This window comes from Halichoerus grypus, chromosome 9 (genome assembly GCF_964656455.1).
Source record: "Halichoerus grypus chromosome 9, mHalGry1.hap1.1, whole genome shotgun sequence".
Lineage (NCBI taxonomy): Eukaryota > Metazoa > Chordata > Mammalia > Carnivora > Phocidae > Halichoerus > Halichoerus grypus.
In genome coordinates this window covers 123,436,867-123,464,278 of record NC_135720.1, presented here as the reverse complement: position 1 = coordinate 123,464,278, position 27,412 = coordinate 123,436,867, and the positions used below count along the sequence as shown (strand labels likewise).

The following is a 27,412-nucleotide window of genomic DNA, read 5'->3' as shown; positions in this document are numbered from 1 at the left end:
CAGCATATTTCTCATCAAATGCCATCCAGTTAGATATTTCTTAATTGGATATTTAGGTTCTGTGTGAACAGTAATATCCATATGGTTTTATTGTAATATTATGTATATACATATATATGTATTTAATTGGCTTTATGTTCCCCTCATTCTGGGACACCAATGTCATTACATTGTTACCAGGAACAAATGGAATCCTTTCTCAAATTTCCACTCACACAAACAAGAGATACTTGATCATTTAGGAATTCAGAACCTAAAGTCAGAGATTTAGTCCAATGTAGTAATTCTCCTGGGGTATTCATGGGTCAAAACTAAGGGAAACAAAAGCTAAAGTAAATATTCTCTCAACCTAATAGAACACAAAGCTCAAGGATGTCTCATCAATCCTGGACCTTCCATAACATACACTAAACAAATACGCTGTTGAACAGGTGAAAGATGAGCACCATGACTGTTCTCTGGTCTTACGCAAGATGATAGCCCTACTGTGTGTGCTCACAAAGGAGGAGAGTGCCCTTCTCCAACTGTCACGTTCTTGCTGGTAATATTAACCACACTTCATACTTGTAAGGTGTATTATTATTTTTTAAAGAACAGTTTCTTGATCCATTCATTATCCTTTTCCATCTGTCATAAGAACTTCCCCACCATCACCCACAAATCCTCCCACTCCTGCTATGAATATTTTACACAAGTGGAATAGAAATCCCTCAGAGTGTCTTGCCCAAGCTTTCAGTTAGCATATCATAATTCTGGGAGTCCATTTGTGCACTAAAGGTTTCAATTATTCATTGTGGCCAATCTAGTTTTAATAGATCAATCAGAACACTGGCATGTCAGGTACAGAAAACATATCAAAAATGCTAGGGGAGGACAGGGATGGTTGACATAATAAACCCAAAACCCACCAATGTTTCCTCAAAAGCAGCATATATTCTTTTAAGATTTAGGGAGGTATACAAGTAAATATATTAATAGTTATGTATTAGTTTAATTGTGTACTAGAAAAATATGTCACTCCCATATCAAACCCATAACTTCAGAGACAGTAGAGCTTAGGACAATGCTAAGTAAAAGAATTCAGTCACTTTAAGACTTTTTTTTTTAAATTATTAATATCTAATAGTATATACAGTATAGAGGAATAACCAAAAAACACTTTTAACATACACTAATGACTCAAGTTTGAAAAACTCTCAAAGAAAGAAAAGCAGTAATTTGTAAGGCCATCTGCACAATACAACACAAAAGAATAAAACCATGTGAACAAATCAGCTACTATTTCTAGAGCAAATATAATACTGGAACTGGAAGAGACTTTACAGATCAACAAAACCAACTCGAAATAAGAAAATGAAATCCAGACAGGGTAAGATCCACAGAAGCTAAAATTACTGAGCCAATTAGCCACCACGCTGGGACTAAAACACGCAGCTTACCCCTGATTCCAGGGACCTTTAAGTGGCTGCCTCTCTCTTAGCTTTATGTTTGAGAGACATCCATTGTTGAAGAAATTAAACTTAATTTCCATTAACTGCACACAATAGGCTATGTCATTTGTTTTTCTACTAGGATTTCTTCTATTTCTCTGACATTTTCTTAAGTGTCCTTGCACAAACCCAAATGACCCAGAATACAAATTCCACCACTACCACAATTGCTTACAAAAGCCAGGGCAAGTAGTTCACAGATGAGAAAAGAATGAATATGAGAAATTAATTCCAATCAGGCTCAAAACTTAAAGTGGATTGCAAAAGCCAATTAAATTTAAAATTTAGAGAGTCAAAGGGATTTTTCAAAATGGCCCAGATTTTTAAACACACATTTAAAAAGCAAATAAAAAAGCAAATGGTCAGAAGAATAATATACATCTATGCGAAATCATAAGTGGCCAAGTGTAAAGGGGGCTTGGATGATAGCAGGATGGAGTTATGCAGGACTGGTCTGTGGTTGCTAAAGCAGTAGTTTTTCTATTCAGTCATTTAAAGATATCCATTGGGGGCGCCTGGGTGACTCAGTCGGTTAAGCATCTGCCTTCGGCTCAGGTCATGATCCCTGGGTCCTGGGATCGAGCCCCACGTCGGGCTCCCTGATCAGTAGGGAGTCTGCTTCTCCCACTCCCTCTCCCTCTGAGCTCACGCTCTCATTCTCTCTCTCTCTCTCTCTCAAATAAACAAATAAAATCTTTAAAAAAATAAAAATAAATAAAGATATCCATTGATCATTGGTTTAATCTATGTAGTCTGCCTTTCATAGTAATGCTAAATAGCCCCCATGCCTCTGAGTTCCCGTCAAAGACATAACGACCCTACAACAAATTCTGCTGCTGCCGTGGCTGCTCACACTACCTACCACTGGCGAACAATTCTGGGTCATTCACTGTATTTGGTGCCTTACTGAGTGCTTACCTTACTTACTGTATGTCTCCATTGAATCCTCACAGTCCTTATTCTTTTCCCATTTCTCAGCTAAGAAACCTGAGGCTTAGAGAAGTTAAGTCACTTGCCACTCACATGGTAAGTGGTGGAGTCTGAATTCAAACCAAAATCTGACTCACGGACCCATCTTCCAGTTTCTGTGGTAATTTCCACGATGGATATTATCATCTCGTTGTCTTCTGTGTAGCAAGAATCCATGGAGTCGGACGGATGGGGTTAGGAAGTGAATATAAAACGTGAACAGGGGTGAGCTGCCATAATTTCATGCACCAATACTGCTTTAGGCGCCCTATATAAAATAGTGACGGTTTATCCTAAATAAATCATTATTAGTGCATGAGGTGCAATAAATCTCACAAAAGATAATTAAGGTTTGCCTTTCAAACACATGAATATGTGTAAGGGCATCCGTGCGGACAGTTGTTTGGGGAGCACTGCTTTGAAACCAAACAGAGGCTGCACGACGCTCTGCCTCATCGACAGGAAGGCAATGGATGGCAGAGGCCACACATACTTCCAAAGACAATACGGAGCGCAAGGAGGCGGGCATTCCTGGGGCCCCTATTATGACACCCATGCTTGATTCGGGTTACCTCAACCCTTTCCTTCTTCACTAAAGGAAAGAACAGAACCAGATGAAAAGAGCGGTAGAAATGTGGAATTGAAGTGCTTCAGCGCTGAACAAATAAATGATCCTCAGAGAGGTGAGAAAGCAGAAGAAATAGTGCTCAACTCCAAAAGTGGTTCAGAAGAAACCCTCCAGAAAGAAAAGACATGGATTTATGATATAGTTGTTCACTATATAACACTCTGAAAGATGAAACAGCACAGCAAATAGTCAAAATAAAACCTTTGTTCAAGGAGCCCCTGAGGTGACTGGGGGCTCCTAAAGGCAAGGTCCCTCAAAGACATCCAATGAGGATACGTTAAGCATGTGGGTTGCACAAGAGCACATGTTCACTTGCTTTTTAATTTCCTCTTTATGCTGCTGAAGTAACTCTACCTTTCCTGCCGGAAGTGTCATGCCGAGCCCGACCTCACGGTGAAAGAAAAAATTAGGCTTGCTCTCTGAATAACCCAAACAAGCTAAGAAAGTACTGGAACAAGAAGGCAACATTCAGAAAAATACATCTGAAACAGATATAATATTTTCGAGTTACAAAGCATTTCAGCATTTAGAACATTAAAACAAGTATGGTAAGGTCACTTCAACAGCATTTGAAGTTCTGACCAGCTGGTACACCAATCAGCCACCAGTTCAGCTCATTCTAGGTTCTGAAGTCAGTCTTTGCCTGAGGTAATAGAGCAGAAGTCTAAAGCCCTGTGGGACAGCATTCTTGCTCTGCCCAGTAGCAAATGCAGGCACAAGAGTAGTGAACATATAATCCAAGATCATGTTAATGGGAAAGTATTGCCAAGTGACACAGCCAAATGAAACAGCTTCGGTAGAAAGGCTGAGAACAAGAGAGAAATGAGGTGATAACTATGAATTCACACTATGCAAACCAGCATTTTAATAAAGAGGAAGAGGGAGGAAGTGAAAGGAGAAGGGGAAGGAAAAAGAGGAGAAAGGAGGGCAGAGATGGAAGAGAAGGAAGAGGAAAGGAGGAAGAGCTTTCAAATCTCAACAATAGTGCCTAAATAACACTTCGGTCTGCCGATGTGTTGTTTCAGAATGAAGCTATGCCTACAGTCACAAAATATTTCTGCAAGCTGACATTTTTTAAACTGTTTCATTTAGCTGTATGACTCTATTGGAAGGGATGTGACTCAAAAGATTACCAGCTTAATTAGATGGGGGCAAAAAAGTAAAAAGAATATAGTCTTTGAGTAACAAGTAAAGAGAATTCTTTGGCAGTTGGGAGGGGGGAGGAGGGAGCAATAAGAAGGGGGTAAAGTGAAAACCCAAAGGTGCCCACGGAATATGAGACACTTATTAAATAGCTCTGCATGACAAAGCTTCTTTCTGATGGATTTTGAAATTTCTTGGAGCTGGGAACAGGATGCCAGAGAACTAAGTTCTACACAGAAGAATGGCTCAGAACAACACCTCCCCACTGACAACAGAAAAGGGACCCAGAGAGGAGACAGTCTCATTCAGAAGTTTTCTGGAATGACTGCACTGCAGATTACATGATACAAATGCTCTCCTCCTTCTTACTCACGAAATTATCAGCAAATTCCATATCGGTCATAATGACTTTGTTATGACGGGTCTCTTACAGGAACTAAGAGAGGTTCCCACTTCCGTGTTCCGCTGAGCAGTAGGTGAAAACAGAGGGTACATCAGTGAACACGGACATAACGTTGACCAGAGAGACTTTTTTATTCCAAATTGTATAGCTTCAAAACTATAGGCCAGTATAAAACCAGTGCCATCTAGAGGCAAAGAGAACAGGGAACTGCGACCACTGGCGATGGTGCACAATCTCTTCAACAACAACAAAACCACTCTTTGCTATCCCTTATGAACCCATTTTTTAAAAAGATTTTTGTCTAGGGGCGCCTGGGTGGCTCAGTCAGTTAAGCGTCTGCTTCAGCTCAGGTCATGATCCCAGGGTCCTGGGATTGAGCCCCAGCAGGGAGCCTGCCTCTCCCTCTCCTTCTCCCTGCTGCTCCCCCTGCTTGTTCTCTCTCTCTCTGTCAAATAATTCAATAAAATCTTTCAAATAAATACATACATACATAAATACATAAAGAAATAAAAGATTTTTGGCCAACAAGTTGCATTTACTGAAGAGTAATACTTTATAAATTAGAGACACATAACTGATACCAGTTGATATTTATTTTTCTTTGTAGACTTCTTCACCTCTTTAATTGTATGACTTTCAAAGAGATAAAAAGTAGGGTTTGGGGGTTTTTATTTTTATTTTAGGGAGAAAGAGAGCAAGCATGGGGGAAAGGGGCAGAGGGAGAAAGAGTCTTAAGCAGACTCCACACTGAGCGCGGAGCCCCATGCAGGGCTGGATCTCATGACCCTAAGATCACGACCTGAGCCGAAACCAAGAGTCAGATGCTTAACCGACAATGACACTCAGGCGCCTCAGAAGGAGGGTTTAAGATAAGACAATCCCAAAGACACAATAGAGAGAACATTAAAATTGCTTGTTCAACTCAAGTTTCTGAATTATCGGTAGACAAGTATTCCTCTCCCTGCCAAAGATAATTGAAAAGGCCACAGCAAGAAGGCTTGGAAATAAATAAATAAAAATAAATATAGGTAATAATATATAAAAATTGGTTCACTAATTGTGACAAATATGCCATACTAATATAAGATGTCAATAACAGAGGAAACTGGGTGTGGGATACACAGAACTCTGTATTGTCTCTGCAATTTTTCTGTAAAACCTAGAAAGATTCTAAAATAAAAAGTTCATTACAAAATTGAATATAGGGACTACAGACTCCTTTTTTTTTTTTTTTAAGATTTTATTTATTTGCGAGAGAGAGAATGAGAGACAGAGAGCATGAGAGGGAGGAGGGTCAGAGGGAGAAGCAGACTCCCTGCTGAGCAGGGAGCCCGATGCGGGACTCGATCCCGGGACTCCAGGATCATGACCTGAGCCGAAGGCAGTCGCTTAACCAACTGAGCCACCCAGGCGCCCGGGACTACAGACTCCTTTGACGTCAGCTGCTAAAGAGAGATTAATGCCCAAAGAGCAATATTCCGAACTCTTAATGTGAAAGAAGACAGGCTACCATTATTTGTAACCAACTGAGCAGCAACAGGAAAGACTCCATAACTTCAAGAATTAATACCACCATCACAATGCCCTGAACATAGCAGATGCTCATGCATGTCTTCTTAACTACCTGATGAATTTAGAACTGCCTCCATAGGCATGTGCTGAGTCAAGAACCAAACCTTGGAGAAAGTACTAGCTGTTCTGTCTAGTCAACTTCAGAGACTAATCAGGTATGTCACTCCTTAAAGGTGTCTGTCTCACATACATTACTTCTGCCAGGAAAAAAAAAAAAAAATGACCTTTCCTTCTTACTGAAAAAGAGAAATCATCAGATAGGAAACCCTTTCCATTCCCAGTTATAAATGCATTTGCCTTGCAGTCATCTTTCAGTCCTTCATGTCCACTATAATTTAAAAATTAAAAAAAGAAAGAAAAGAAAAGAGCACCTTCCTCTGGTCAGGCGCCAGGCCTTCCAGTGACAAGAATATACCTTCGCCCAATCACTCTCTGTCTCCTCCAAAGTTCTTACTTAGAAATCATCCCACATCTCTTCTTCTTTTATTCTCTTTTCTGGCTCTTTCTCCTCAGTACAAATATTTAACTCTTCCCTTTCAACAGTCCACAAAAGACACGAAGCTCCCTGTCATCCCACGTCATGCTACTACCACCCGCTCTCCTCTGCCCAAGTAAGTTGACTACTCTTTCTTGGTCGTCTTCACAGCTTCCCTTTCCTTCCTTTCCTGTCATGAAATATTTGTATTCCACAGGCCTCATTTTCAGCTTTGTTCACTTCTGGCTCTGCTTACACTCCCCTAGATGACTACAGCCAAACTCTTAGCTGCAACTCTGGCCATTGACCGTAAATCTCCACCTCCATCCTAGGCAACCGTGCCAGGGCCCAGACACATCCAAGCGCCTGAACAAGGCCACCTGCAAATCCTCCATCGAGACGTATCCCAAACTCAACTAGCTCTCCTGACCCCAACCCCAGAACCTACTTCTCCTCCTGTCATCCCAAACTCTAGCAATGGGACCAAGAAAGCAGATCAAATACTTTCCCCTTTCCCTCACTTCCCTACGTGCAGCCACCAAATCTGGTAAATTCTACCTCTTTAACATCTTTCAAGTCCATTCTTTCTTATCTGTCATCCCTATTGTTTCTTTGGCTTGGCCTGCATTGATTTTCTCTCAGATGATTATAAATAATCTTCTAACCAGTCTCCTCATGTCCAATGCTAACTACACTGCTCCATTCCATGGGCTAACCTAATTATTTTTCTAAAATGCCAATCTGACTTGCATCATTCTCATACTTAAAAATTATTAAAGACTCCTTAGTATTTTTAAACTAAAGCTCAAATTCCAAAGTTACATAGAAGGCCCTTCATGAAGCAGTTTATACCTCTCTCTAACTTCATCTTCTATCACTTCCCCATGCTCCAGCCACCCCACGACACGTTTCATTTCCTCGTGCCTTCAAATATGCTACTACCACAACCTGGAACAGAACTCCACTTCTCTGCCAGGATAACTTCAAATTTCTCTCGAAGATTCTCTGGTAAGCCTCCTACTATTACCCCAGGGATAAACATTTCCTTCTGCGCCTTGGCCATATCTCTTTCACCGTGCTGACTGTTGAGTTTCTAGTATATTTATCTGTCTCCTTCATCAGGCCATAAACAACAGGAACAGCACTTAGTCAGGACCTTAGCTTACAACTATCCTGCTTCTGCTGTGGTTCCGAAGAACACATGGCATCCAAACACAAAGGCGATCTATATCAAACTCAGCTCAACAAAAACCTGTCACTAAGCAGATCGCCTCTGAGCCCCAGGGACTAGCCAGTCACCTGGAGAGTGACAGATAAAGCCTCTAATTCTGATGAATACAGCCCCATATATTTGGCAGGCCCACTGCTTATTAATTCTTGGTTCACAGGCAGAGAAATAAGTAAGAATCGCTTCTAAAAAGAAGCACGTTCACATATCTTACCATAGGAACTCCCAAGCCCTCATTCCCCCTGAATGCAAAAAGCAAATTCAATTATGTTATTCAAATCCAACTAAAGCATTTCAGCAAATATTAAGTATTCAAATCACTTTGGAGGAAGGACTGGGATGTCTTAGTGAGATGAATAGACAGACATATTAAAGGGATAGTAGACTCATCCAAGTGGATTTCAGCTGCTAATTTCCACAGTTTTTAATTTCTTTAAACAACTGGGCCCTAAGTGAAATCTTCTACTGCTCATCATTTGGGAAGACTTGTGTTTGAAAGGGCCCAGTTAAATACAGCTCTGTCCGGGGGTCTCTGTGGGAAGTCCACTCCTGTTCTAGTTAATTGATACTGAAGCAGTTTTGTCATTCCCTGGATTTTCTGTAACGTACCACATGCCAATTAATCAAGTTACAGAGATTAGCACAGGGGAGGGAAGGCATTAAAGCTCTGCACTGCAAAAGCAGACTTTATTTTCTCTCCCTACTCCTTATCTCATTTCCTCTCCTTGCTATGGAACTTTCTGCCAGTAGCGTAATGGGAAGAGATTTGAAAGTCAGTGTTCTGCGGTGGGAGATGCTACAAAAATACACTGGTAGTTGAAAAGCAACTTCTGCCAGGCAGTTGAACAAAATATTGGCTGTCAAGGGGGCTCTACAAACGAGAAGCTCGAGTTTCAAACGCTTTGTCAGGGAACCCCCCCATACTAGACCTTCATTTGCAAATTCAAACATGTCCCCATTGAACAACACAATCTTTCCAAATCTCCCCTAACTGAAGCCTCCATAAGAGAAAACTCAAGTTAAATATATCATAGAGGCTGTTCACTTCCTTGTTTAGTGACAAAACACATGTTCTGAAGAAGCCAGGGTCAGGAAATGCTCAGAACAGCGAGTCGGCGCCCACCTGACTCCACACAGCTGTCTTCCCCGCATGCGCAGAGCCTGTGCTCTGCAAGTCGGCGCCCACCTGACTCCACACAGCTGTCTTCCCCGCATGCGCAGAGCCTGTGCTCTGCAAGTCGGCGCCCACCTGACTCCACACAGCTGTCTTCCCCGCATGCGCAGAGCCTGTGCTCTGCAAGTCGGCGCCCACCTGACTCCACACAGCTGTCTTCCCCGCATGCACAGAGGCTGTGCTCTGCAACAATGTCAGGGGAGCGTCATCAGGGACTCCCGGCTCCCCTCCCCAGAGATACTGCCAAAGGCTTCTGGCTAGTTCGGAAATCTGGTCAGCTTTTTTGCCTGCCTTTATTAACTCTAGCGTATCATGACAAGTTTATTTTTCAGCACTTTTCTTCTCTTAGGGGTTCTCCTAGGGGTACCAATGGGAAAAAGAAGTAGATTAATATTTTGCCAAGCTCTAGCCTATAGAGAGAAAACATCAGAAACTTCAATCCATCAAAGCAAGGAAATCACGTGAAGCTGTACACAAACTACATGAGAGATTAAATGTTTGGGCGTGTGGAGGCAAAAAGCAACAATGGCAACAATAAAAAACAGCCAGCCGGCCCTGGCGAGAACGCGTTCTCGTGACAACCCCCATCTAAAGGGGAAGAAAACGTCATCCATTCTGCAGTCACCTTTCAAATGGTGATCTCTCGTCACCCTCTTCCTAGGTCATAATGACAGATAAAACAGAGAGAAAGAGATTCCATTTTCTTCTTCAGGTGGCTAAACAGCTCATTCACGATGCCAGTGGGTGAAATGTAACAGGACCACGGCCCCATCTAAATTCTATCACCACTCTAAAGGAAGATGACAGGAGACATATTACTAATCAGTCAACAGAAAAGATAGCAGTGGCAAGAAAGAAAGAAAAGAAAGAAGAAAGAAAAAGAAAGAAAGAAAGAAAGAGAAAGAAAGAAAAGAAAAGTAAAAGTAAAAGTAGATCAGATCTAAAAAGCAGGACCCAAAAAGTACCTGATTCATGTTGATACACAGCTGGATCTATACTAAACCAACACAGAGAGGGCAGACATCTATTTTTATGTTAATATAAGGGGATGGCTGGAGAGTGAACATTTGTCAGGCACCTCCCACTTGTCAGGAATCATGCTAAGTTCTTTAACCACAACTCAGGAATTGTACTTGTTTTAATTAAGGAAACCAAGATTCAAAGTGGATTAAGTCATTTATCTAAGGTCACCAGAGAGTAAGTAAGTTGCAGAGCCTGGATTTGACTCCCCTCACACCAGCTCAAAAGCAGGTGATATTTCCAGAGTAACAGGCCCTGCTACCAGAAACACTTTCCATCTATGAGGCCAAGACCCCCAGATGGGCTCCAACAACCCAAAAGTTCAAGTCTTCTATTCAACCCCAAAGGGTGAAAAATGCAAAATTTCATACTTTCACACTTTTATGTGCAAATAAAGGTTACTTACTAGTAACTGACTACGTTGTTTACTAGGAATTACTTTAAAATGTGGCATCCACAAAACAAACCTAAGGACTTAGGAGAATTGACTAGGGACTTCCAGCATGCCACTACAAACTCTGGCTGCCCAAGAAGAGTGTGGTGGTTAATTTTACGTATCCACTTGACTGGGTCAGAGAGTGCCCACATATTTGGTTGACCATGATTTCCGGATATGTCTATGAGAACGTTTCTAGATGAGATTAGCAGAATCTGTAGGTTGAATAAAGCAGATTGCACTCTCCAGTGTGACTGGGCCTTATCCAATCTGTTGAAGGCCAGAATAAAATAAAAGGCTGAGTAACAACTTTTTCCCTGTGCCTGACTGTCTTTGAGGCAGAATGACAGTCTTCTCCTGCCTTTGGATTTGTAGATTTCAGCTGGAACTTATACCACGAGAAGCATGGCTTTGGACTCAGACTAGAACTCTATCACTGGCTCTCTGTGGTCTGACTTCTCAGCCTCCATAATCATGTAAGCCACTTCCTTACAATAAATCACTTTATATAAATCACACACACACATACACACACACACCCTTGGGTTCTGTTTCCAGAGAATCCTGACTAACATAAAAAGACGACACCAAGAAGCTCTTATAGCCCTGGAGCACATTGAAAAGTCAGAATCTCCACAATTCACTAGGAGGAGACTATCAGTTAATCTTCAGTGGTATCCTAGGTTGGTTGTAGATGTCAAATGCTGGTAGAGCTTTTGAACAATAAATGACTGTTAGTCCTATCACTGTGGATATATTTATTGTGGACTATTTGACAAATGCTATAGTATATATTGATGCATGATGGAATCAACATCTAACAACTAGATTTTAAAATTATATTTGATACTTTGGTTCAAATAAGAATCATTTATACCACTATTATCAAAGCAGATAGATACATATTCTACATGGTCCCACCACCAAATTCCCTAAGAAATGACACATCATTGTTATCCCAAGTTTTTGCACGGAAAGGGGAACAGAGTTGGGGCAACTGAACTGAGGGTCGTTCACCTCACTAAGAGTCGATCTCCTTAAAATATTGAGAAACATCACCTGGATGATAAGGTGATCCCAAATCCCTTTGAAACTGCCTCTCACTCATAATTCTTACAGTGAGAAAGTTATTCTTTCCATTTGTATCATGTAAACCCTTCTCTGTTTTGATTTAAGCCTAGGTCAAGAGGGGCGGAGCAAGATGGCGGAGGAGTAGGAGACCTGGATTTCGTCTCCTCTCAGGAATTCAGTTGGATAGGGACCAAACCATTCTGAACACCTACAAACTCAATAGGAGATCGAAGAAAAGAAGAGCAACAACTCTCTGAACAGAAAAGCGACCACTTTCTGGAAGGTAGGACGTGCGGAGAAGTGAATCTGAGGCGTTATTCAGGAGGATAGACGGCGGGGGAGGGGCCTCCGTCGGCCGCTTCTGGCAAGTGATAGAGCCGCGGAGCACAAAATCGGAACTTTTAGAAGTCTGCTCCGCTGAGGGACGTCACTCTGGTGGCGAAGTGGGGGGTGGAACCCTCGCGGGACAGTGTGGTCTCAGGACCCTCGGGGTCACAGAAAGACCGGGGGTGCCTGAGTGTGGCAGAGCTCCCAGGTATCGGAGCAGGGAAGCCGGCTGCAGAGACGGAGCCCAGGCGCGGGCTCTCAGCTCGGGGTTGCTATAAACCGTGATCCGCAGCACAGTCGGGCCACTGCTCCTCCAGCAGGGACCCAACAAGCGGCAGATCCGGGGAGACTCACCTTCTTCCCCCGGGAGGAGAGGTGCGGGAGCGCACCGCAGGGATCTGCTGGGTTTGGAGACTCCACCCGGGGTCGGGTGCCAGATAGAAAGGCGCGGTCACAGGCCGGGTGAGCGCGGAGTGTGGCCGGAGACCAGGGAGACGGGAGTGACTGACTGCTTTTCTCTGGGGGCGCACTGAGGAGCAGGACCCCGAGTTCTCGGCTCCTCCGGGGCGGAGACTGGGAGGCCGCCATTTTCACTCTCCGCCTCCAAAGCTGTACGGAAAGCTTGCAGGGAACAAAAGCTCCGGAGAGCAAACCCGAGCAGATTACTTAGCCCGGACCGGCAAGGGCGGGGCAAAGACATTTGGGAACCATGGCAACAGGCCCCTCCCCCAGAAGATCAGCAAGAACAGCCAGCCAAGACCAAGTTTACCGATCAATGAGAACGGCAGAACTCCAGCGCTAGGGGAATACAGCACATAGAATTCATGGCTTTTTTACCATGATTCTTTAGTCTTTCAAAGTTAATTATTTTTTTTAACTGTCTTTTTTTCTTTTTTTTTTCTTTTTTTTTGAATTTTTCTTTTTCCCTTTTTCAACCAACATCTTATCAATCCCTTTTTTAAAAAAAAAACATTTTTATTTTTCATTTTTAAAGTCATATTCTATCCCTTCATAGTAGTTACCCATATTTTTGGCATATATATATAAGTTGTTCTCTCTTTAAAATTTTGAGATAGTTTCTTCTAACAGATCAAAATATACTCTAAATCTCTAGTGTATGGTTTTTTTCTACTCCCCTGCCTGATCACATTCTCTCCCTTTTTTCTTTCTTTTTTTTTTAATCCTCTTCTTTCTTTTTTCAAACAACTTATCAAATCCTTTTTTAAAATTTTTAATAATTTCCATCTTTACAGTCATATTCCATCCCTTCATCATATCAACCCTTATTTTTGTACATATATAAGTTTTTCTCTCTTTAAAATTTTGGGAGGGACTTTCTTTTAACAGACCAAAATACACCCAAAATCTAGTGTGTGGCACTGATCTATAAACCAGCCTGATCATATTTGATCACATTCTGTTTTTGTTTTGTTTTGTTTTGTTCTGCTTTTGTTTGTTTTTATCTTTATCTTTTTCTTTTTTCTTTTTTTCTTTCTTTTTCTTTTTTCTCTCTTTCCCTTTCTTTTCCCACTGCTTCAGGTCTTTTCTGATTTGTTTAGATTATATTTTCTGGGGACGTTGTTACCCTGCTAGCATTTTGTTCTCTCATTAATCTATTCTCCTCTGCACAAAATGACAAGACGGAAAAAATCACCTCAACAAAAAGAACAAGAGGTAGTACCGACTGCCAGGGACCTACTCAATACGGACATTAGTACGATGTCGGATCTAGAGTTCAGAATCATCACTTTAAAGATACTAGCTGGGCTTGAAAAAAGCATGGAAGTTATTAGAGAAACCCTTTCTGGAGAAGTAAAAGAACTAAAATCTAACCAAGTAGAAATCAAAAAGGCTATTAATGAGGTGCAATCAAATATGGGGGCGCTAACTGCTAGGATAAATGAGGCAGAAGAAAGAATCAGTGAGATAGAAGACCAAATGATGGAAAATAAAAAAGCTGAGAAAAAGAGAGATAAACAACTACTGGATCACGAGGGCAGAATTCGAGAGATAAACGATACCATAAGACGAAACAACATTAGAATAATTGGGATCCCAGAAGAAGAAGAAAGAGAGAGAGGGGCAGAAGGTATAATGGAGCAAATTATAGCAGAGAACTTCCCTAATTTGGGGAAGGAAACAGGCATCAAAATCCAGGAAGCACAGAGAACCCCTCTCAAAATCAATAAAAATAGGTCAACACCCCGACATCTAATAGTAAAACTTACGAGTCTCAGAGACAAAGAGAAAATCCTGAAAGCAGCTCGGGAGAAGAGATATGTAACCTACAATGGTAGAAACATTAGATTGGCAACAGACTTATCCACAGAGACCTGGCAGGCCAGAAAGGACTGGCAGGACATATTCAGAGCACTAAATGAGAAAAATATGCAGCCAAGAATACTATATCCAGCTAGGCTGTCATTGAAAATTGAAGGAGAGATAAAAAGCTTCCAGGACAAACAAAAACTAAAGGAATTTGCAAACACGAAACCAGCCCTACAACAAATATTGAAAGGGGTCCTCTAAGCAAAGAGAGAGCCTAAAAGCAACATAGGCCAGAAAGGAACACAAACAATATACAGTAACAGTCACTTTACAGGCAATACAATGGCACTAAATTCCTATCTTTCAATAGTTACCCTGAATGTAAATGGGCTAAATGCCCCAATCAAAAGACACAGGCTATCAGATTGGATTAAAAAACAAGACCCATCGATATGCTGTCTGCAAGAGACTCATTTTAGACCCAAAGACACCCCCAGATTGAAAGTGAGGGGGTGGAAAACCATTTACCATGCTAATGGACACCAAAAGAAAGCTGGGGTGGCAATCCTTATATCAAACAAATTAGATTTTAAACCAAAGACTGTAATAAGAGATGAGGAAGGACACTATATCATACTTAAAGGGTCTATCCAACAAGAAGATCTAACAATTGTAAATATCTATGCCCCTAACATGGGAGCAGCCAATTATATAAGGCAATTAATAACAAAAGCAAAGAAACACATTGACAACAATACAATAATAGTGGGGGACTTTAACACCCCCTTCACTGAAATGGACAGATCGTCTAAGCAAAAGATCAACAAGGAAATAAAGACTTTAAATGACACACTGGACCAAATGGACTTCACAGACATATTCAGAACATTCCATCCCAAAGCAACGGAATACACATTTTTCTCTAGTGCCCATGGAACATTCTCCAGAATAGATCACATCCTAGGTCATAAATCAGGGCTCAACTGGTACCAGAAGATTGGGATCGTCCCCTGCATATTTTCAGACCACAATGCTTTGAAACTAGAACTCAATCACAAGAGGAAAGTCGGAAAGAACTCAAATACATGGAGGCTAAAGAGCATCCTACTGAAGAATGAATGGGTCAACCAGGAAATTAAAGAAGAATTAAAAAAATTCATGGAAACCAATGAAAATGAAAACACAACTATTCAAAATCTTTGGGATGCAGCAAAGGCAGCCCTAAGAGGAAAGTATATAACAATACAAGCCTTTCTCAAGAAACAAGAAAGGTCTCAAGTACACAACCTAACCCTACACCTAAAGGAGCTGGAGAAAGAACAGCAAATAAAGCCTAAACCCAGCAGGAGAAGAGAAATCATAAAGATCAGAGCAGAAATCAATGAAATCGAAACCAAAAGAACAGTAGAACAGATCAACGAAACTAGGAGCTGGTTCTTTGAAAGAATTAACAAGATTGATAAGCCCCTGGCCAGACTTATCAAAAAGAAAAGAGAAATGACCCAAATCAACAAAATCATGAATGAAAGAGGAGAAATCACAACCAACACCAAAGAAATACAAACAATTATAAGAACATATTATGAGCAACTCTATGCCAGCAAATTAGATAACCTGGAAGAAATGGATGCATTCCTAGAGATGTATCAACTACCAAAACTGAACCAGGAAGAAATAGAAAACCTGAACAGACCTATAACCACTAAGGAAATAGAAGCAGTCATCAAAAATCTCCCAAAACACAAAAGCCCAGGGCCAGATGGCTTCCCAGGGGAATTCTACCAAACATTTCAAGAAGAATTAATACCTATTCTTCTGAAACTGTTCCAAAAAATAGAAATGGAAGGAAAACTTCCAAACTCATTTTATGAGGCCAGCATTACCTTGATCCCAAAACCAGACAAAGACCCCATCAAAAAGGAGAATTACAGACCAATATCCCTGATGAACATGGATGCAAAAATTCTCACCAAAATACTAGCCAATAGGATCCAACAGTACATTAAAAGGATTATTCACCACGACCAAGTCGGATTTATCCCTGGGCTGCAAGGTTGGTTCAACATCCGCAAATCAATCAACGTGATACAATACATTAACAAAAGAAAGAACAAGAATCATATGATCCTCTCAATAGATGCAGAAAAAGCATTTGACAAAGTACAGCATCCTTTCTTGATCAAAACTCTTCAGAGTATAGGGAGAGAGGGTACATACCTCAATATCATAAAAGCCATCTATGAAAAACCTACAGCGAATATCATTCTCAATGGGGAAAAACTGAGAGCTTTCCCGCTACGGTCAGGAACGCGGCAGGGATGTCCACTATCACCACTGCTATTCAACATAGTATTGGAAGTCCTAGCCACAGCAATCAGACAACAAAAAGAAATCAAAGGCATCCAAATTGGCAAAGAAGAAGTCAAACTCTCACTCTTTGCAGATGATATGATACTTTATGTGGAAAATCCCAAAGACTCCACCCCAAAACTGCTAGAACTCATACAGGAATTCAGTCAAGTGGCAGGATATAAAATCAATGCACAGAAGTCAGTGGCATTCCTATACACCAACAACAAGTCAGAAGAAAGAGAAATTAAGGAGTCGATCCCATTTACAATTGCACCCAAAACCATAAGATACCTAGGAATAAATCTAACCAAAGAGGCAAAGGATCTGTACTCAGAAAACTATAAAATACTCATGAAAGAAATTGAGGAAGACACAAAGAAATGGAAAAACATTCCATGCTCATGGATTGGAAGAACAAATATTGTGAAGATGTCAATCCTACCTAGAGCAATCTACACATTCAATGCAATCCCCATCAAAATACCATCCACTTTCTTCAAAGAAATGGAAGAAATAATCCTAAAATTTGTATGGAACCAGAAAAGACCCCGCATAGCCAGAGGAATGTTGAAAAAGAAAAGCAAAGCTGGCGGCATCACAATTCCAGACTTCCAGCTCTACTACAAAGCTGTCATCATCAAGACAGTATGGTACTGGCACAAAAACAGACACACAGATCAATGGAACAGAATCGAGAGCCCAGAAATGGACCCTCAACTATATGGTCAACTAATCTTTGACAAAGCAGGAAAGAATGTCCAATGGAAAAAAGACAGTCTCTTCAACAAATGGTGTTGGGAAAATTGGACAGCCACATGCAGAAGAATGAAACTGGACCATTTCCTTACACCACACACAAAAATAGACTCCAAATGGTTGAAAGACCTCAATGTGAGACAGGAGTCCCTCAAAATCCTAAAGGAGAACACAGGCAGCAACCTCTTCGAGCTCAGCCGCAGCAACTTCTTCCTAGAAACATCGCCAAAGGCAAGGGAAGCAAGGGCAAAAATGAACTATTGGGACTTCACCAAGATAAAAAGCTTTTGCAAAGCAAAGGAAACAGTCAACAAAACCAAAAGACAACTGACACAATGGGAGAAGATATTTGCAAATGACATATCAGATAAAGGGCTAGTATCCAAAATCTATAAAGAACTCATCAAACTCAACACCCAAAGAACAAAGAATCCAATCAAGAAATGGGCAGAAGACATGAACAGACATTTTTCCAAAGAAGACATCCAAATGGCCAACAGACACATGAAAAAGTGTTCAATATCGCTCGGCATCAGGGAAATCCAAATCAGAACCTCAACGAGATACCACCTCACACCAGTGAGAATGGCTAAAATTAACAAGTCAGGAAATGACAGATGTTGGCGGGGATGCGGAGAAAGAGGAACCCTCCTACACTGTTGGTGGGAATGCAAGCTGGTGCAGCCACTCTGGAAAACAGTATGGAGGTTCCTCAAAAAGTTGAAAATAGAGCTACCATATGATCCAGCAATTGCACTCCTGGGTATTTACCCCAAAGATACAAAAGTAGGGACCCGAAAGGGTACGTGCACCCCGATGTTTATAGCAGCAATGTCCACAATAGCCAAACTGTGGAAAGAGCCAAGATGTCCATCAACAGATGAATGGATAAAGAAGATGTGGTATATATATACAATGGAATATTATGCAGCCATCAAAAGGAATGAGATCTTGCCATTTGCAACGACGTGGATGGAACTGGAGGGTATTATGCTGAGCGAAGTAAGTCAAACAGAGAAAGACATGTATCATATGACCTCACTGATATGAGGAATTCTTAATCTCAGGAAACAAACTGAGGGTTGCTGGAGTGGGGGGTGGGGTGGGAGGGATGGGGTGACTGGGTGATGGACACTGGGGAGGGTATGTGTTCTGGTAAGCGCTGTGAATTGTGCAAGACTGTTGAATCTCAGATCTGTACCTCTGAAACAAATAATGTAATATATGTTAAGAAAGAAAAAAAGAAGAAGAAGAATGTAGCAGGAGGGGAAAATGAAGGGGGGGAAATCGGAGGGGGAGAAGAACCATGAGAGACGATGGACTCTGAAAAACAAACTGAGGGTTCTAGAGGGGAGGGGGGTGGGAGGATGGGTTAGCGTGGTGATGGGTATTGAGGAGGGCACGTTCTGCATGGAGCACTGGGTGTTATGCACAAACAATGAATCATGGAACACTATATCTAAAACTAATGATGTAATGTATGGGGATTAACATAACAATAAAAAAATTAAAAAAAAATAAAATAAAATAAAAAATAAAAAATAAAAAAAATAAGCCTAGGTCATTAACCTTAAATGAAACATACCATGAATTATCTAAACCCCAACACATGCCAGGCCTCCAAGAGTCACCTTTTACTGGATGTGTGCTAACATCTGCTCCCCACAAGACCCATACCACCCAACTCTGTACCTGAGTCCAATCTCAAGGTAGCTCTCGACCTTACAAGCTTCCAAACATTGAACAAATATTTCCATTTCTTGGATCTGGAATGGTCACTACATAGGAATGTCCTGTGCCCCAAGATAAAGGCTCTCAGATTTAGGCAGAAATTGTTCCCTTGGCTTCCCCAAACACATTCAAGTCACCCACCTATTCCTAGACAGCCTCTGACTCTTAGCTCTTCAACCTTGATCCTCCAATCACCCCAACAGCCAACATCTGGTCATTCCCAAGTTAGGCAGCAAGCATTCTGTGTCTTCCTATGGCTAACGTAACCCTCACTTCTGTTGCTGTTCATGTAATCTACCATCAAACATAATCCCAACCTGGATCCCAATGCAATCCAAGAGAGGTATTATAAGAAACAGCAGAAGTGGAAAGAGAGAAATGCTAAAGGAATAAGGAACAACAGTTCTTCCAGTTTACTACAGATGTAGGCTGGGCATTATCGACATGGAGACTGAACTATCTCCTTGACAGTGACTTCTAATCCAGGAACATATCATACCCCTTAAACTACATACAAAATCTTGTGTGTGTGTGTGTGTGTGTGTGTGTGTGTGTGCAGTATCCAAATCTCTCAGCAGATTCCCAAATAGTAAAAGAAAAAGGCTAGAAATCATTGCAATGATGAAATGCTATCAATCATATATACAACATTATAGAAAGTCTCCATATAGGTGAAAAATAGCATTGTCTTTAAATGATATATCTAATTTAAGAAAACTCTGTTTTATCTTTCAAATTCATTCATATTAACTAGTTTATAATTTCAGAGACCTACCCCAGGATGAGTCTGGGGGATGACATTAGACAGAAGATTTGAGGACAAAGTTTCAGAAAGAAGACACCTAAAGTGTCAGTCAAATAGCAGGAGCATCATCTTTTCCATCTAAGAGCAGACTCAGGTATGTGAACTGACAATTCAAGAAGATGTGCATATCACGGGTTACTAGCTGGTTCTGAGGCTGGATGGTACAGCAAACTCCCTCTCATTACCTTCCCACCTGTACCTACCAAGCTGAAAATGTGAAATTACACCACCCCTTCCATAGAAAGTAGGTTTCTGTAATGTGCACCACACAAAGAAATGCAGTCTCCAGCAAGGTGTGAAGTCTACTGTGAAAGAGCATAATATCACTGTGAAAATATTTTTGCTACTTTCACACATCACTTCAGCTAGTACAAAAAATACTGCTACTCTAATTATGTGGATTCAGTAAAACCTAATGAGGCCCTCTTGGCCTCCAACAGCAAATGCAGAATGTAAATGATAATGATTTTCCTGAGATCTTCAAGGAATGAGATGTGGAGGATATTCATCTGTTTTTCTCTGGATCCTATACTGGTTCCAGCTTTTACCCTTCAGAATATCCTCTGTCCTTTATGCACCCATGTACTAAGAACAAGCAACTAGACAGCTTGTCCACAGCCTAAATTATATTCAGAAATTTTAAGTGAGAATCAAGGGCAAAAGTCTGTGCCCCACTAAATGTGACTTGCCCTAGCAACCTATTTATTTGGTGAATAACAGCCTAACTCCCTAAAGACTTCTAGATATTCGGGAAAAGGAGCAAGCTGGCTGTGCTAGTTATCAATGTATTGCCTCTCAGCCACAAATCAATCCTCCATTGACTGCTCTGTGAAAACTGATTTGGGCCCTTCAAATATTTTTCCTTTGCCAGCAGCACAATATTAAGCTCTGTCAGTAGAGGTCCCCGAAAAGGCACACATCACAAAGGGATTCCTGCTGGATCCCAGGTGTCCTGTAGCGTAAGCAGGAACCCTCAGCTCCCCAGGAGCTCCCACAGCGGACAGCTGCTTCCTCCACGGCCCTTCCTAGGCAATTTTATAGCAGAGTGCTTCCTACAAGACACCACACTCAAATAGCTTTCCCTGGCCCCTCAAAAAGCAGATTTCCAACAAATTCCAGAATGTGGATATCCAGCAATTTCACCAGCATGAAACCACCACCACCTCTGTGCCATTCAGTGAGCCACAGCTGGGGGGTGGGGCAGAGGGCTCTTCCTAAGGGGTTGAGTGTCAGTCCTAGGGGTAGCAGCTGCTCATTTATCTGCGAGTTCTATGTTCTCTAGAGTTCTCTTTACTTCTTACTAGCCAATCCCTCATTGCCCCAATTTTCTACGTTATCGTTAATAATTCTTTAAATTGAGCTTTCCCTGATCCATTACTATGTGGTTTCTGCCCTGCAACCCAGCCCTGAATGATACACCTGCTCCTCTGGAAGGCTGGAACATGAGAAATAGCTCTAAGAATGCCCAGCCAGAAAAGCTGACAGGTGAACTGCCATGCACTTAACTACATTAGCTGCCATCCTTTGCAGACTGGAGGCTGGCAGACCAGAACGAAGGAGACATCCAAACACCACATTTACCAACTTCTACTCTGTGCAGGATCCTGGGCTGAACAGGAGACGCCCTTAAGGAAGTGACCAACCAGTTGGAAAAACCAGACATATACAAAGTAAAAGTTCAAGGCGGGATGTACTGAAAGCTCAGTGAGGGTCATAATGCTATAGGTAAGTGACATGGTCTCAGGCTAAGAGGCTATGAGCTTCTATTTTGTCATAGCAAGAACAAATGATCTGCAAAAGCCTTGTGCCACAGAAAACAGACTGGTCTCTCTTTAAATGGTTCTCCAACCCCCCCGCCTTTGTCCTCCAATAATGGGGTATTACTCAAATCCAATATATTGTGGACTCCTGGCTGTGACCAGTTGCCTTCTGCTTCACTGTCAAGAGACATACCTAAGTAAACACTCGGGTGGAGAAAAGGAATATAAAAAAAGAAAAGCCATTTCAATTTAAGTGTGTCTTTGGCAGAAGGAGTCCTTCCTAAAAGAGTTTAAAGAGGAGATTAGGGAAACATGGTGACTATAATCTATCAAGGCCAAATAAAAGTGCCTTCAATAAAGCCCCTCCACATGAGGCTATTAAGGAAACCCAATAACCGCATGGTGGAGAATAAAACCTTGTCATTCACTGAATGATAGAAAAGTGATTCAGGGTAGAAAGCAGGAATAAAGAGACTACCTTTGGCTCACCACAAGAGTAACAGTGGGGAAGCTCAGGAAAAGAAGCCCAAAAACAGGAGGGTTCTAATGAACCATCTGGAAGGTGGGAGAGAATATCAAAGGGAGCAAAAATGAAATTTTCTGATGATAAATGAGAGTGATTTTCTAACAAGGATGAACCACAAAGGATGCCAAAGGGGTTGTTCAAAATGAAGGATATCCACTCCACTTGGATTGAATAATTACAGGCAAGGAGCACAATCCATGGAGGGAACCCCTTAACCATACTCCTACAGGAAGAAATGGGGAATGCCAATGACTATTTTTGAAGAGCAGGCAGTTGAGATGGGATGGAATATGAACTGGACCTCTGAATGAAGTAGTATTTCAGTAATGTGTTGTGGTCCAAATTACATCAAAGATTACTTCTCTGTATACCTTTACTCACCTCTTCTATATAAACATTCCCCTTTGTTTCTGTGTGAATATGCATGAATCACTATTAATTAAAAAACATTTACAACTTCTCAATTGTCTTCATTTATCAAGACATACGTGTGTTTACTTAGAAATATAAGACTTTACTTTGTATTTCATAGGCTGGTAAAAATTTCAAAGAATTCTAGAACTAAGATAAATTTGGCAATGCTTTATTTTGTCCTTTATTCTTTACATTTAAAGAAAAAAACACCAGATTACAGACTTTTTAATTACAGGAAATTAAATAATTTAATTACAGGTAATTAAAATACCATCACCATCACTTCATAAAAGAATATTTAAGGAAGTAGCAAGGAAATCATCTCAGGAAAAGGAAGAGTCCTTTGAAGTGAACAAATATACATTTATAAAACTTGCTACATTCCTCTTGTATCAGTAATTTTCCTGTAAGATCCACAAAAACTTGGTCATGGACCAGGACTTGTTAAGACACTCAAGTTCAAGAACTACCAGCCAAGAAAACAAAGACAAGAGAGATACACGAATTCTTAAAATTAAAAAAAAAAAGAAGAAGAAGCAATGAGAATTTTTTTTTTATAATAATACTGAAGACAGAAATAGGAAGAAAGGAAGGCTGATCATGAATAATCTTAAATTCAGGAGGAAGTACGGCTTGCATATGTGTGTATGTAAGAGGAACACTCTGGATAAAACTGACCCAGAGGAAGTCATCGAAAGGGAATGGAGACAATGAAGACACACTGAGGAAACAAAGAGTCTGCAGCCCAGAGTGAAGAATAAATTGCATAGCGTCCTACCTCCTCCACGGCCCCTCGGTGCACTCACTGTGCTCAGAGTGCATTCCCAGGAATCGTACACAGGGCACAGCTGGTGAAACAGGACAAGGCTTCTCCAGGGACAAAAGGAAAATATAGCTCCTCTGAACACGATCCAGGTATGTACTTATTAATTTTTTTTAAATCAGATTAAATAGATACAGGATTTGGATGGGCTCCCTCTGGTGGGTCTGTCAAACACATGAGATTTGCTATTCTTTGCAAAATGAATGCCTCACATGTTTGGTAAAAATTTAGTTTGAAACAATTGAACAGTGGTGCTCAAACTTTTTAGTCTCAAAAATCCTTCCAGCCTCCAAAAAAACTCATAATATTTGGCATTATTTGCAAACAATAATGGTGCCTGCTATCACTTACCTTCCCTTCATCTGCCAGGTAATCAGTGTCTTGATTTTGGTGTTTATCGTTCCCATATACTTTTTTCACACCCACCTACATATTTATCTAACAAAAAAAACACCAAAAAACACTGTATGAGAAATGGGGGAGGAATGGGTGTGGAAAAAGAGAAGGAAGGAGAGCTAGAGCAAGTGAAAGAGACAAAGCATGAGCAAGTACACAATGAGAACACTTGTTATTTGGGGATATTCTAAAATATCTATTAAAGGGTGCTTGGGGTGCTCACTTTGGCAGCACATATAGTAAAACTGGAATGATACAGAGAAGATTAGCATAGCCCCTGTGCAAGGATCACACGCAAATTCGTGGAGCGTTCTATATTCTTTTGAAGAGGGATAGAATATTAAAGTGCTTTCTAGATCTCAAAAATTAATTAATTAATTAAAAATAAAAATAAAGGGCACCTGGGTGGCTGAGTCGGTTGAGTGTCTGCCTTCAGCTCGGATCATGATCCCGGGGTCCTGGGATCAAGTCCTGCATCAGGTTCCCTGCTCAGCGGGGAGTCTGCTTCTCCCTCTCCCTCTTCCCCAGCTCATGTAGGCTCACTCACTCTCTCTCTCTCAAAAATAAATAAATAAAATCTTTTAAAAAAGAGAGAGAGATCATGGGCACCTGGGTGGCTCAATCGGTTAAACATCTACCTTCAGCTCAGGTCATGATCCCAGGGTCCTGGGATGGAGCCCCACATCAGGCTGCCTGCTCAGCGGGGAGTCTGCTTCTCCCTCTACCCCATACCCTGCCCGTGAGCTCTCTCTCACGCTCTCTCTCTCTCAAATAATTTAATTAATTAATTAATTTAAAAGATATTATAGTATAGGGGTGCCTGGGTTCTCAGTTGGTTAAGCGTCTGACTCTTGATTTCAGCTCAGGTTACAATCTCAGGATACTGAGATCGATCCCTGAGTCAGGCTCTGCAGGAGCGGGGAGTCTGCTTGAGATTTTCTCTCTTCCTCTCCCTCTCTGCCCTTTCTCCCACCAAAGTCGTGCACACGTGCACACACACTCTCTCTCTCCTACTAAAAAAAAAAAAAAAAAATGGATATCATAGTTTGGTATCACTCATAACTTATTTGATTCCCTGAATATTGTATTAAAACCTCATCCATGTTGACATAGATGCTCTATGTTAGCTGCAATAAAGTACTCAATGTACAAATAGAGCCAATTGTCCTTTATTCTTTACATTTAAAGAAAAAAACACCAGATTACAGAGTATACAATTAAAAAAAAAAGTACCAAATAACTCTACAAAGTGGTGGCAACTATATACACTCCCAAAAAAAGGATGTAGGATTTATGGTTCCTCTAGATTCTTGCTATTGTCAAGGTTATTAATTTTTACTAATCTAATGGGTTTGGAACAATATCTGGTTCTTATATATTTTAACTTAGCGTTTGCTACTTACTGATAAGACCGATCATTGCTTGTTGGCCAATCACATCTATTGATAGGCTGTTAATGCTGATGATGAGTTACTAATTTTTTTTAAATTCCACAATAAACCATTCATATAGAGTGTATAGTATATTGTTTTTAAAGAATAATAAAAGCACATACATGTGTGCTCACCACCCATATCCATTTTCAGAAAAGAAAACAGTAGCAAAACTTTGCAGCCCCCTTCATGCCCCTACCTGATCACAATCCCTTTGCCATTCCTAACAGAGGTAACAACTAAATTTTTTCATTATTCCTTTGCATCCCTTAATTTTTCCACACATGCATGAACCCCTAAGTAACATATTGATTAATTTTGCCCATTTTTAAAACTTTACCTAAATGCAATCATACAATGTAAGCTTCTGTAACTTTCTTTCTTTGCCTAATATTACTTTGCATATTCATTCATGTCAATGCATATAGTTGTGATTTACTCATTTTCACAGATATTATTCACATACCATCGGATAAATATGCCACAACTTACTTACCTGTCCTACTCTAGGTAGAAATATGGGTTGTTTCAGGTTTGGGCTAATACTAAGAGTGCTGTGAACATTCTCACCTATCTGCTAATAGGAGCACTTAAGAACATATCTAAATATACACGTGGGAGTGAGATTTCAGGCCTGTGTTTTTATACTCCCCCAGAGCACTCCCATGGCTCCATGTATTGACCAACACTTGGTATTGTCAGACTTTCCCTATTGGATTCTTTTTTTTCAAACTAAAACCTTTTAATTTGATCAACATTAATCTTTTAGCTGTATACACACAAATATTTCCACCCTGCCTGTTGCTTGTCTTTTAACCTCATTTATGAAAGGCTTTGATTAGGCAGAAATTTTATTTTAATGTATTCACTCTTTAACAATTTTTTCCATTCAGGATTTTTCTTTTTAGGGAGTCTGAGTTTAAGATATTATATTCTATCCCCAAGGTGATAATGACAATTTCTCATATTTTCTTCTTTAAGTTTGTGGATTGTGAATCCATCCAGAACTGAATTTTGCATTTGGTGTGATAAAGATCACAAATGTGGATAGGAAAAGATTCTTTTTTCCTATACAGATAATTGTCTGAGAGCAATTCATGTAGAATCCATCACCTCCTCATTTATGTAACATCATTTCCACTATATAATAAGATAATACACTTACAAATATGAGGAGAGCTACTTCAAAGTTCTTTATTTGACTAAACTTGTGCCAATAATAAGCCATCTTAATAACAGAGCATTTAAGTCTTGATGTCTGGTAAGGCACCCTTATACGGGTGCTTGTAAAAAATTGTTCTGGCTGTGCACAAACTTGTTCTTCCTATGAATTTGAAGATCAGTCCTTCAACTTCTCCAAAATACCCAGTGGATATTTTGATTAGATTTACACTGAATTTATACATTGATTTTGGGGAACTGCCATCTTCATGATATTGTTTTCCTAGCTATGAATCTATGATTATGGTATATTTCTCCCTTTTCTCTTCTTTTATGTCTTTTAATAATATCTGATAATTTTATCCATAAATATCTTGAGCATCTTCAGGAACAACTATACCTGGGCACTTCAAAGTTTTAGTTGATACTATGAATGAAATCTTTATTCCATTATATTTTCTAACTGGTTATTACTTCTGGATTAGAAACATATATATATATTTTTTTTACATTGTACCCATCAACTTTACTCAACTGTCTTATTAGTTCTAATAATTGACCTGAATATTCTATTCAATTTTCTAGGTAAACAATCATATCATCTAAAATTAAGCAACTTTAATCTCATGTTTTCCAGTGCTTATACCTTCCATTTCTCTTTCCAGCTTACTACATAAAGTAGAACATCCCACACAATGATGAATAGAAGCAGTGATGGCAAGTAATCCTGAATTGTTGCTAATTGTGATAGAAATGTTTACAATGACTCATCACCAATTATGATATTTGCTACGACTGCTTGACAAATATCATTTAAGAAAGTTCCCTTCTAGGGGAGCCTGGGTGGCTCAGTTGGTTAAGCATCTGCCTTCGGCTCAGGTCATGATCCCAGGGTCCTGGGATCAAGTCCCGCATTGGGCTCCCTGCTCAGCAGGGAGTCTGCTTCTCCCTTTCCCTGTGCCTCTACCCCTGGCTTGTGCTCTCTCTCTCACTCTCTCTCTCTCAAATAAATAAATAAAATCTTTAAAAAAAAAAAGTTCCCTTCTATTCC

At 40.5% G+C, this 27,412-nt stretch overlaps 1 protein-coding gene and 1 non-coding gene across 23 annotated transcripts in view; one reads left to right on the top strand and one right to left on the bottom strand.

Annotated features, from left to right (window-relative positions):
* Positions 1–27,412, bottom strand: part of FARS2 (phenylalanyl-tRNA synthetase 2, mitochondrial) — a 548,888-nt gene that overhangs the window by 375,936 nt on the left and 145,540 nt on the right. The window lies entirely within an intron of this gene.
* LOC118535106 (U6 spliceosomal RNA) lies at positions 23,983–24,089 on the top strand. Its single transcript, XR_004917043.1, has one exon. It is a non-coding gene; the product is annotated as a U6 spliceosomal RNA (small nuclear RNA).